Source organism: Lissotriton vulgaris, unplaced genomic scaffold (genome assembly GCF_964263255.1).
Source record: "Lissotriton vulgaris unplaced genomic scaffold, aLisVul1.2 SCAFFOLD_911, whole genome shotgun sequence".
Taxonomy (NCBI): Eukaryota; Metazoa; Chordata; class Amphibia; order Caudata; family Salamandridae; genus Lissotriton; species Lissotriton vulgaris.
The window spans coordinates 497,221-509,324 of record NW_028247209.1 but is presented as its reverse complement, the minus strand read 5'-3'; the positions used below and the strand labels follow the sequence as shown (position 1 = coordinate 509,324).

General features: G+C 43.3%; 1 protein-coding gene across 1 annotated transcript in view; it reads right to left on the bottom strand.

Annotated features, from left to right (window-relative positions):
- SORL1 (sortilin related receptor 1) overlaps positions 1-12,104 on the bottom strand; it is a 607,546-nt gene that overhangs the window by 111,618 nt on the left and 483,824 nt on the right. The window lies entirely within an intron of this gene.

The window sequence follows — 12,104 nt, the reverse complement described above, 5'->3', positions numbered from 1 at the left end:
TTGTTGGATAGGGAGAGGATGAGTTGGGTGTCGTCTGCCTATGACACAATGTTGAGTCTGTAGATAGAAGGAGAAGACGTAACAGTTTTGCAGACTCATGGTCATTATACACCCTGTTAAGAGGATTCACTTCACAGGCAATTTCACAGATGTAACTTGATAAGTTGGAATTACGCGGTAGAGTATGGGAAGTAGACTGACATAGTGATGCTGTGCATGTAGATTGGCTTCGGGACAGGAACACTATAGCAAAGGGGTAAGGTGCGAAATGGGATGGGGGTATCAGCATTGTAACAATGTAATAACCACACAGAGCTACTGGCTATAAGGCGAGTGACAGTAAGAGGTATTTATTAAGGAACCTCATCCATCAGGATTCTAGGAGCAATTGCAGGAGCAACTGTCGCAAAGCTCCCTGGCTGTGCACATTCCATGTTCTACATTCCAACCCGCATTCCACATACCATCTTAAGTACATTGAACAGAGTATCACACTTGTTCCCTCATTACCAAAAACATATTAAAAGATGAAAAATAGGAAAATGCAACTAATAACTGTTGGACTTGGCCCTTTTGGCAGGTTCACCCCAAAACTTTTTGCGTTCTCCTAGCCTGTTTCTGTAACCTGGTAATGGCGATTTTAGGCCTCTGCTCACTTTAGCACTGTGGTCCAGTGTAAAGTGTGTGCGCTCTATGTGTATGTGTGGTGAGACTGGCCTGCTCTCCCATAGGATTGCATGGGGGAGATGTGTGTCCCTGGTAGTTCCTGGTATGAGAGGTATGCAGGGGCGAGTTTAGTAAGTGCGAACTTGTGAGAATAAATACTGCACAATGGTGTGCACAGATTTATTGTGACTAGTGGAGAAGTGCCACTTTTAGAAGTTGGCATTTCTGTGTGCAGTGTGTCTGCCTGCCTGATGTGAATTGCCTGTCTGGCTTGTGAGTGACAGGTGCTGGATGGAGTGGCTGGCTCCAGGAGCCAGGATGGGTCTGCCCGGTGGTGAATAGGAAGCTCTGCATGTAGATGGGAGGGAGGAGTTGCCCCTGGGACCTGAATAGGGTGGTGCCTTCCCTCCACAATGCTGGCTCCACCCCCTGTGGTGCGTCTGATGTCCCTGGTCTGTCCTGTGAAAGGGAGAGAGGAGCTGAGCAAAACAAAGTGCTCAGGAGCTCCCCTGAACCAGTTGTATCTGGTTCTCCCATGCCCTACACTGTTAGCACAAAGGGAACATACTGTATAAAAGAAGGGGCTGTGACCCCATGTAGATGTTCTGCTTTGTGATCCTGATTGCTGCAGGGCGTGCTGCTGCTGGGACCCGGGAGGACTTGCCAGGAGAGCTGCCTCCCCTGGGCCCAGCTATGCCCGGGACCCTTTTTGCTTTATTTCCTTATCTAAGGATTTCGGGGAAAACGGGCTTTATTCCCTTTGTCCCAAGACTTTGGCTTCATCCAGCGCTGCTGGAAGCGCTATCTTTTAATGGCCCAGCTGAGGAGGAGCGTGGGCTGCGCCATGCAATGCTGCACTTTGCCCTGGAGAGAGGCTCCCACCTTGGGGATTCCCCCGGGATGCCGTGATCGAGTGGGTGCCCACCCCGCTGATTTGTTTGTAGTTTGAGAGCAGGTGCCCACCCTGCATTATGACAGCTTGTGTTATTTAAAGGTGTGCGAGTGCCCACCCCGCGACTTTGCCTGTGTTTTCATTTAAAAGTAGAGCGAGTCCCCACCCGCGTCTCGCCACTGGCCTGGGAACCTCAGGGACACCCCCGAGACGTCACAGGCGGCGCCACGCTGTTATTGGAGGAAGCCCGCGCACACCCACACAGAAGAGAAGCAGGCAGAGTGATGGCCTCCGGCTGCCCGGGGCTCCTGTGAGCGGTAGAGAGCCCAGGGGCCGCCAGCAGGAAGAGAGAAGTGCTGTGCCTGATTGGTGGGGCCCCCGAGGTGAAGGGAGAGCCCCGCAGGTGCCGCGCTGAAAAGGACTAGAGTCCTGCCTCCGCCCCCAGCCGGTGAGTTTACAAGGGAGTCCGGGGGGGAGAGGCAGACTCAGAGTGGCCCCGTCTGGAACCGGGCCGGTCTAACGTTTTGCCCCATTATCTCGAGAGCCTAGAGGGCGCCAACGTGGCCATGTGTGCTTAGGGGGCCCCCGTGGGTCCGTGCCGCCCATATTGGGCATTTTTCTCCAGTTGTCCCACTTTCGCAGGGCCACTCTTGCAACGTTTGGTGGCCATTTTCTGAGGGGGCACATGATTGTTTTTAGAGCCTAGATGGCTCCAACGTCCCGCATATCTAATTCTAGAGCCCGTACATGGCTCCAGCAGGGGAAATGTTGTTTTAAAGAGCCCCAGCCAGGCACAGAGGGCACAGTTGTGCCAGGGCCCATTTGTTCTCTCCGCAGTTGCGCTGCACCAGCGTGGGCAGCCTCAATGTGTGGCGCCAATCTTGAGAAAGTCCCTGAGAGGGACAGAAGGGGCAAAGAGGTGCCAGGCTTTCCCCATTGTTCCCAGCTGTGCAGCAATTAGTACCAGCTGCACAGTTTAGGCGCACAGTTCTTTTGGGGGCAAATCTTGCGAAGTCAGGAGTGAGATGCACTCCTTTGCCCCACACTTTCCCAGCTGCCCAGCAAGTAGTGGGCAGCTGCTACGTTTAGGTTTGCGCAGTGGCGCATCCTTGACTTTTTGCTGCCTAGGCAGCAACCCAGACATTCTGGACACAGGGCATTTGAGACCCCCTTTTTTGGAGATGGCCAGGGGGACTGGTAGAGTTATAGGGCGCCAGGCCCTAATGTGATTTATGTGCTAATGTGATGTGGTGCTAGGAAAGGTAATGCATTTAGTATGTTTTACGCACCCTGTTTGATACCTCTAAATATGGTTTATGATTTATGATTATGAGGTTGTTTTGCATAGAATGTGTTTATGCTAGTGAGATTATGTTTCACAGTGTGATGTACGCCCCTAATGTGAGGTATACTTAGGAGGTTAAGATCTAATGTGTTTAGACTTGAGAGATGATTGCATAATGTGTTTATGCTGGTGAGGTTGGCGCAGAATGTAATTTACGCCTGATGGGACTCTGCATAATGTAGTTTATGTCACAGACTGATGCTAAGTACAGTGATTACCAGTGTTTACTGGTTGTCCGTTTATGATCTATTTTACTTTTACCAAGTTCGCTTTGTGATGGTTCTGACAGTGGTCCATGTGGCCCTGTCAAGTGTACATAATCCCTTGTAAATATTGCCCAGTGCCAGTTGGCACAGTGTACATTATGTGTTTACGGTTCTAATGTGTTTTGAGAATACAAAGGCTATTTTTGATATAACCTTGTGTGGAGTTCCTTTTGTAGGCTGCCTGGGATGTTGTTGCTGTTGTGTACGTGCGCAAATGCTTTACACATTGCCTCTGGGATAAGCCTGACTGCTCGTGCCAAGCTACCAAGGGGGTGAGCAGGGGTTATCTTTGGCGTATAACTGCCAAGCCCTGACTAGAGTGGTGGTTTCTGCCTGGCTTTGGTGCACGCCTTAGCCAACCAGAAATCCCATTTCTAACAATAACCATTACCTTATATAACAGATGACAAATTATGATTGCAACAACACCTATGATGAACATATTTAAAGCACAGAATAAAACCACATAGTAGATTATATTCTCAGATCAGCTATGCCCTAAAACAACATAAACAGCAGACTACCTGAAAACAAAGACAGTAACGCATTACTGAACATACTCTCTCAGATAACTTGGCATTAACAAACACTTTTCCTTTTGTTCATTATCTTTCCCTCCTGAAAAGGTTTTACTGCCTTGCTCTATATTCTCTTTTTGTTTTAATTCATTGTCTACCGTCCTTTTCTCTTCCTCCAAGTTCACACTATTTCCAAATGCCACCCCCCAACTTTTGTTCCACACCCTGCCATCTTCTGTTTTAATCGCTTTATTAAAACATTTAATCACACAAACTGGTCTGGTATTTTTTTTTCAAAGCATACAACCCACAGGCGCTCTTTATTCTTACCCAGTCTCCTACTTGTACCGTATTCTTTTTTAACAGCTTTCTTATCAAAATACAGTTTTAATTTATTCTGCAATCTCAATTCTTATTCTCTCCAATCACCTACTTCATTACTTTTTATCCATGTGTTCCAATCCACCCCCCTGGATACAGAGCAGTATTAGGAGCCCTACCCTTAAATAACTCAAAGTGCGACTTCCCTGTAGTGGTATGTGGTGTCATTCTATGTGCTGTTATACACTTCTGTAACTCCTCCTTCCAATTAAGACTACTTACTATGACAATTTAATATTTTCCTTGATAACTTTGTTGAACCTTTCCAAAGCACTAGTTGCCTCAGGATAATAAGTATTTCTTACGTGCAATACCACATGTCTGCCTAAACTCCTCCATGTTTTTTTAAACGAACTGACGGCCTTTATCAGAGAGAAATTAAACAGGATAACTTTCCCTTTTGAATATTTCTCTTAGAAATCGAATATCTACACTGGAGGTTACTTCTCGCATCCCCATGACCTCCACCCAGCAGGAGTACAAACTCATTAACACAATAAGGTAAGGTGTACCCTGTTCTCCCTTCAATGGACCTACAATATCAATTGCCACTTCCTGCAATGAATAAGTGGGTAATTCATGACACACCAATGGCATCTGTCATGATTCAAGTAGTTTGTCACTATACTTACAATCCACACAATCTCTTACTGTTCGTTCAACACAGATCCAGACCTGGCCACTAAAAATTTGCCTTTAATCTCTCTCTGGTTTTCACAAGACCTAAATGACCATGGTGTGCTTATAATAATACTTTTTCTTAGGTTCAACAGAGGATCCAGTCTGCTTCCCCTCAAAAGTAACCCTCTATCTACTGTCAACTCATCCTTTATGGATGAACAATGTTTAACTAAACCTCTACACTTCCCCGAGTGAACTGCCATTATTATTTCCGTGTGCTCACTATCTTTTCCTAGTTCCTCTCTCCACGTCTCCTCAGCCAATACCCCTAGTGTCATTTCACATATATTAACACTCTTTTTGATCATGTTGTTCCTGTGTGGACACCAGCCTTGATAAGCAATCAGCGGATAAATTATTAAACCCAGGTATGTGTTCTAGGTTAAACTCAAAATCATGCAACACGATCATCAAACGTCTTATACGAGATGATATGAAATCTAAACCTTTCTTCTGAAAAATGTCCTTAATGGCTTATGATCTGTGCAAACTCAATCTCGTGCCCAAAACAAAATTCTGAAACTTGTTTAATGCACAGAAAATGACCAATGTCTTCCTCTCTATTACAGAATTGTTAAATTCTGCGCCATGTAAAAATTTCGATGCTCATGCAATCAGCCATTCCTTCCCATCTTTCGTTTGTTTCAAAATTGCACCCAGAAGCTTGGAGCTCAGATTAGTGACTATGTTTCCTCTCCTGGAGTAAATGCTTGTGAACTGGATTTGGTCTTCAATTCATCCTTCAAATTGTCAAATTAATTTTGGCATTCAGGTTTCCAAACAAATTGCTTATTCTTCACAACCAGACCTCTTAAATGAGACAAGTTCTGAGCCATTTTCTGTGTGAATTTTCTATGGTGCTCAACCATTCCACGAAAAGATACAACATCTTCTCTTGAAATAGGACGTGCCAAATCAACAATTGTGTCCACCAACTAATTTGTAGGTGCTACTCTGTCCCCTGAGATCAGATGTCCCAAAAAATTTACTTCTTTCATCCAAAACCTGCACTTTTCTGGTTGTAAAATTAACAAAGCCTGAAGAAGTCTCTGTAACACCTGTCTCACCCTGGTATTGTTTTCAGGAACAGAGTTACCATACACCAACGGGTCATCCTGGTAACACTTCACATCCTTTATTTCTATAAGGACTGGGTTGCCATCACACTCTGAAAAACAGAAGCTGCGGACACCAGTCTAAAATGCATGCATTCAGCTTTAAATGCACCCATATGTGTGAGGACCGAAGTACCTGTGATTCCACCACCAATTCCACCTGATGATACACTGAGGTAAGATACAGTGTTGTAAAGTATCTTGCCCCAGCTAATATAGACACAATCTCGTCAATATTTGGTAAAGGATATTTGTCAACTATGACCTCCTTGTTTAGTGCTCTCAAAGTCTGATGTCCCCGTTACTCTTCTTTGCTATCACAATTGGTGCCAACCATTCTTTTACCTCAACTGGTGTAATTATTCCCAGGTCAATCAAATGCTTAAGTACCTATTAACCTTTACTTGTTATGTTACAGAAATGCGTCTCACCTTAGCTACAGTCAGCACATCCTCTTCTATCACCCTTAATTGATGTTTGTATCCCTTTTAACATCCTAGATCTTCTCTAAACAGTTGCGCAAACTCTGAAACAAAATCATCAGAATTTAATTCCACTTCCTGCATTTGTGGCTCTGAATTGGGATTGAGTGTCACCTTAAGCAGTCGCTGATGACCACCCAATTAAAGTATTCTCTTTCTTTGATACATATACTTTCCCCAAAACATACCTGTCCTTCAGTTCGATGCAAGCATTAAAATAGCCACACATACTAATAGGTTGCCCACCATATCCACCTGGTCTCATATCCATGGACTGTAACTCGCTTTTCCCTTCAAACCATTGTTTGCATATTCTGTTAGAAATAATGGTTAAGTGTGAACAAGAATCTCACTTCATATTCACATTAACACCACCATTTTTCACAATTCCACACGGATGTTCCTTCTCAGCATCAACTTTAATCTGGAATACCACCGCTGGTGTGGTAGTCTTTACTTCTTTTCCTAGGTCTTTCTTGAACTTTGACCTACAAGATTTATTTAAATTACCTCTTTTCCCACAGCTATGGCATACCACATTTGTCACTGGACAACTCCTAGCATATGCTTTGTGGCCACTCCTGCCACAATGCTAATATTCCCCCGCAAATTTCACTCTAGCCTTACGATCTTTTACCCCTAATTTGTTTTTCACCTCGCATACTATTTCATTAATCTTCTCTGGTTGCAATGATTCTGCAACTTTGCCCTTTTTTCCTTCTCTGATTCTACTAATTCTGCAACTTTGCCATTTTCAACCTTTAGTTCTGCAACACATCTTATAATGTGCTTAATGCTCTTAACCTTCAATAAGCCTTTTTCTAGAGATGGTTCATCCTTGAACCAAAGATCTTCTCTGATTTTGTCACTTCTGTAACCTTAAGACGAGCTGGTCCTTAATTCTTTCTTCTGTGGACCGCCCAAATTTACATGTTGATGTCTTTCTCCTAAAATGCACTATATGTCTAAATAGCAACTAACCCCTTGAACTAAGGGCTTAGAAAACTTTTGTAGCCTAACCTGCTCAACACTTTTTTTTTTACAACTCGCTAACTTGCCTAATTACGAAGCCCCTTATAAATCTTTTAATGTAACCTTTCCTTCACCCGGTATTTTTACTGTCATTCAAATTAGTTCCTGGTTTTCAACTGATGTGCTTGTCACCACAAAAGGCAAAGCAAATCTATGTGTCACACACACTTTTTCCTTTCCTCTTTTCTATTATTAGACAGAAACAACATACACTGGTCATATAATGGTGTGCCTGTCACCGCAACAGGTTATGCACGCTTTTTTCTCCATATGCTATTTTTGCCACCAAATACCTATTCCAACCTCTTTCACTCCTGGAGGTGTGCCTTTCACCGCAACAAGCTAAGCACTAAGTTGCTCAAGTGTGCTCCTCGTACTAAAATGAGGCATGCTTGTAACTGTGTTGAGTAACACACCCACTTCTCCAATTTAATGCTGTGATATCTACCATGCAGTCCACCTCTGAAGCTAGGTCAACACTCAACCTAAGATTGTGGCACGCACTCCAGTTATGTTCATACAGTACCATTGATTTCACTTACTGACAATGTGAGAAAGCCCAAACACGGAAAATGGCAGCACGTATTACAACTTATGTGCTCTCTATATGAAATCTCCTGTGTTTTGCCTCCGAAGACTACCATATCACCATGTTTCCTTTGCAGCGGTCACAGACCCACAAATCAAAATTGAGTCACTCAGTCAGCTTCCGCACTGTTATAACAATTACCCTTGTTTTCCTGCCTTCTGATTATTTCATCAGTTCCTAACTTCCAGTCAAACTGCACGGACCTCGCAGATCCAACGCACTACTGTCAATTTACACAGACTAATCACCACAGTGCACCCGTCTCACTACAATGGCCTGCTCCTATTCACACCTCTGATGCGCGTTCCTCTACATGCCACTGGGTTTTCACTACCAGCATCACCGGTCTCCAGCAAACATTCTCAATCAGAACTTCCACACATTGAAGTGCCTTCACTTCGTTTCCCACAGGTTCCGTCACTCCATGACATCCCTCGCTCGTCGCCAGTGTAACGAGATAATAACCTCACAGAGCTTCTGGTTATAAGGTTAGTGAAGATAACAGGTACTTATTAAGCCACCTCACCAGTCAGGATCTAGGAGCACCTGCCGGAACAACTGCCTAGCTCCTTGGCTGTGCGCAACATTCCATGTTCTACATTCCAACCCCCATCCCACATACCATCTTCAGTACACTGAACAGGATATCTCAAGCGTGTTTTGAAAAATACCCAGGCCCGTAATGCAAGTAAATAGGTCATGCATGCTTGTTGATCCATCAATGATGGGAATGCAGTGGAAATTTCGTGAGCTGCTCAAAGACAAACTCACCCTTTAAAAGGGTTTTAAACATCATATCTTACACATTATCTTATAAAGAAGCTGGGGCGGTGACAAGGACATTCAAGTCTAGGTCTGTGGCAAATCTGGGGAAGTAAGCATTAAGAGCTAAGGTGCAGAATTTGGTTGACAGCTGTGTCACAGAAAATACGTAATACTTGCAATGGTTGGAGCCTGTGTTTTTGGTGGCCAAAGAAGTGGAAATGGGTTTAGAATGTTGTAGTTAGAATGTTGTAGATCTTAGCTCCTTCAAAAAGAAGATCTGGTAGACCGGAATTTGATGCCAAATATTTCAGACAACCTTAACCTGCTACAAGATGCCAACGTTGTTAGTGTGATAGACCCCTTACTGATGTATCATTGGGTGCAGCTGCACTAAAGCTCTAACCATTTACCCTCATTTGTGATGCTGTTAGGGGCCTTTACGCTTAAGACTATGCCCTCTCCTCTGGTTTGGCTACAATTTTTCAGTTAGTTATTCGGAATGTTTTGAGGGGTGTGAGCAAAGGTTATAGAAGAACATGATGGAATATTGGTGAGGGTTTTGGATAGATTAAAGAATGGGGTGGCAGTTAAAAGAGAATTTCAGTTTTGGAGTGAGCAATGCAAATGATCTCAGTCACATTATATTGGTTGAGGGAACCAAGCCCAAGATTAAACTGATGGAAGCAGAAGAGAAAAGCCACACTCAAGAACAAGGAAAAACTGAAACTTTTTTTTAATATGTGGTGGTGCACAATGACAATTTTGCATGGACAGATTAATGCAACAGTGCACTTAAAAAGATCATGAAAATATAGGGAAAATACACTTTCTTGGACCTTTTTAAAAATAAGAGGAAAACAATTCTCACCACGGATGAGAGCGAGAATGCATTTGGGGCAGCAGCTGGACAAGAGATTGCTTTTGGCTTTGCATCACAGGCCTAGAAGGCAGCAGCAGGCCAACTATTGAGCAATGAAGGGAGAAGAATACACCCATGACTGTGCAATTTTGCATTTTATATATTTGTTTTCATGGGGTTTGCTTTTTATTGTCAGAGGTGACCATAAACGACTCATACAGGTGTTCAAAAAACTATTCTCTAAAGGCAACAACCAAGACTAGGAGAGATGACAGGATTGATGGAGTATGATTTTCAGGTTCCTCCATTGCAGATGGATACTGAATCCAAAGTCAATGGAGTCAGAAGTGGTTCTAGTAAGTTGGGTGAAAGAGGAGTCAGATGAAGAATGGAAAGTAGCAAACGAGGAGGAGGATGTTTTGAGGAAGATCAAGTAGCTCTTTGTAAATGGACAGCCGCAACAAAGGATAAGAAGTGAAGGGGTAAATGAGCACTGGCAAAAGCAAGAATAATGGCTTTTGTTCAAAAATAGAGTCCTGAAGTGTGACAGAGTAAATCCTCCTAGTACTTCACACTGAGGCCACTGGTGTGCTGGAAAGTTTCTCTCAATCCTTTTGCAGTTCTTCATGTACTGTACCCATTTTTGTGTTCCTTCATATGTTTTCTATTTGTTTATTCTTTTATGTTCATTAGGTCTTAAGTTTCCAAGTTTATTTTTTGTAATATTATGCGTTGAACATGTGCTCTGTTGAGCTCTTAGTCTAGTTCTCTTCCTACAAACTGAACCTTCAGGCTATTGAGTTCTAGCCTCTTTATGGACCATGAGTTAGAACGTTGGTCTCAGAGTTCCACCCTGAGTTAGTGTGTTTCTGTTTATCCAGTATAAACTTTTCCTGATTTAACTCTTTGTTTAAACATTGTTTGTAACTAGATCACAATGTATGCTCTAATTAGAAATATGTGTAGAAGTGCTTTACAAGTAGCACTGAAGCATTAGTTAAACAACACAACTACTTTCCTGTGGCAAGATAGTCTTAGATGACAATATGAAGCGTAGAGGTGCACCACAACAATATCCAAAACAGGAATGTAATTATTGTCTTTATTTTCTTTTCTGTAAAAAGCATCACATATATGCAGTGAAGACAGGCAACGTTTTTTGTCCATAACAATGGACTTATTCAGGGCAAATATAATTATAGGAGGTATTCAGCCAATTCGAGGTGTCAAGGTGTGGGTTCAAAGTGAGAAACCCCATGATAATATCCTTCATCAATCATTCCGTTTCGTGACATGCAGGAAATGTGTGTCTTTGTCGTCCTGGTCTAAAATCAGATGCACGTTGCAACAAAAAGGGGGAGAGGCCAATAAGCCTTGTTGTTTGGGTTGTTGTTGTGGTGAGTTCTACCCACCATATTGTCATTTGGAACCTATCTTGATTTATGCACCACAGGAGCAGGTGCTTGTAGCTTGTGCACACATTGGTATACACTTGTTTTGACTTACATTTTTGGAATACAGTTCTGGTGCAGTCTACAGGGTCTGCTGCTTTTGCTCTACTGTTAATAGTCTTACAAACATCTGAATAAAAAGCTGAAAAATGATTGTTACAGCTAAGTTATGTTTTTGTTTGCAGCATTTGTTGTTGAAGCTCACATGCTGTACCTAGACTGTAAAGCAGTACCCTCCTCTTTTAAAGCAGTGGCTTGCAGAAACTAGTTTACGTAATGTACAAGTTTCCTACTTTCGGTAACAACTTTTCTGGTAGAAACTAACTAGCTGCAGATTCCATACCTTAGAATAATCCCCAGCCGTCAGACTGGATCCGGATTTTTTTGGTACCATTGCTCACAGGTAGGTGGTGTCATTCAGCTCTGCGTGGAGTCGCTGGTGTCATCTGCACCAGAAGTCACGTTTTCGGTGCCAATGTAGGTGCCCCTTCGGTGCGCTGACGTCAGTTACTTTTTACAGTAGAAGCCTGGAGCCAAGAAGTACACGGACCGTTACGGGGAAAAGTAGGGCTCTGAAAGAGAAAAGCCTTCTCCCTAGAAATCAGTTCCCAGAGCTGTGGAGGTTGGATAGGTCGGTCAGTAATCCGCAGCTAGACAGAGTCTATCAGATAAGGCATTACGGGAAGAAAGTAACTTGTTCATCTGATAGAGACTTCTAGCTGGAGATTCCTTACCTTAGAATAGATACCCAAGAAATACCTCCCGAAGGCACTACTACGGACCAATTTCACACGAGGAAGTCCTGCAGAACTGAACGGTAAAGTGCCCATTCTTACAGACCTAACTGTCTAGACAGTATTATTTCATAAATGTAGGTAGGGAAGCCCATATTGCCGTCTGGCAGATGTACAGAACCGGAACTCCGCTAGCTAAAACAGTTGTGGCAGTTTTATCTATGATGAAATGAACACACAAACCATCAGGAAGTTGCTTCTTAGCCAGTGCTCATCAGATTTTGATACAGAGAATGATTCATTGTGAAATGGTCCTCTTACGTACAAA